Raw genomic sequence first — 1336 nt, forward strand, 5'->3', positions numbered from 1 at the left:
ATCTATAATTCAACTAATACCAGGCAGTTTTGACTACTGTGGCTGTATAGTAGGTTTTGAGATCTGGCAATGTGAGACCTCCTGCTTTGTTTTTCTTCTTCAACAGTGCTTTGCTTATCTGAGGTCTCTTTCCTTTCCATATAAAGTTAGTGATTGGTTTTTCCATATCCCTAAAGAATGTTGATGCGATCTGGATTGGGGTTGCATTGAATCTTTCCTAGACTTTTTACAATAATGAACTAATACTATATTTGTCCTTCTGTGATTGACTTATTTCACTCAGTATAGTATCCTCCAACTTCATCCACATTACGTGGTGTTTTGCAGATTCTACATGATTCTTTAGTGTTGCATAGTATTCCATTGTGTGTATGTACCATAGTTTGGTTCTCCATTCTTCTGTTGATAGGCATCTAGGTTGCTTCCATCTTTTGGCTATTGTAAATACTACTGCGATGAACATGGGTGTTCATCCATCTGTTCTTTTTTTATAATGCATTTTACTGAAATATAGTTTATGTACAGTGAAATACACAAAACTAAAGTGACATGGGTCAATGCATTTATTTATTTTTTTCAGTGTTCCCTCCCGTCCCCTCCCACCCCTTGCAACCAACAAAGAAAGTTTCCCTCCATATATAAACCTTTCCTTGACCCTCCACAACAAAAAACTAATACTATATTTGTCCATCTGTGATCGACTTATTTCACTCAGCATAATGTCCTGCAAGTTCATCCATATTATGTGTTGTTTTGTAGACTCTACATTATTCTTTAGTGCTGCATAGCATTCCATTGTGTGCATGTTTGGTCATCCACTCTTCTGCTGATGGGCATGTAGGTTGTTTCCATATTTTTGCTATTGTAAATAGAGCTGTGATCAACACGGGTGTGCATATATCTGTTCCTGTCCTGGCTTTCACCTCTTTAGGATATATACCTGGTAATGGGATTGCTGGGTCAAATGGTATCTCCAATTCCAGCTTTCTAGGGAATCACCATATTGCTTTCCACACTGGTTGTATCACTTCACCAGCAGTGTATGAGAGTCCCAATCTCTCCACATCTCTGCCAGCATTCATTATTTTCTGTCTCACTGAACTTTGCTAACAGTGATGGGGTGAGATGGAATCTCATTGTTGTTCTGATTTGCACCTCTCTGATGGCCAAAGATTATGAGCATCTCTTCATGTATTAGCTGGCCACCTGAATATCCTCCTTGGTGAAGTGTCTATTCATGTCTTCTGCCCATTTTTCAATTGGATTGTTAATTTCTTTGGTGTTGAGGCTTTAGGGTTTTCTATAAATCTTAGAGATAAGTCCCTTGCCAGATATG

The sequence above is a fragment of the Orycteropus afer genome, unplaced genomic scaffold, assembly GCF_000298275.1.
Source record: "Orycteropus afer afer isolate SDZICR_OR568_19922 unplaced genomic scaffold, OryAfe1.0 scaffold00143, whole genome shotgun sequence".
NCBI lineage: Eukaryota > Metazoa > Chordata > Mammalia > Tubulidentata > Orycteropodidae > Orycteropus > Orycteropus afer.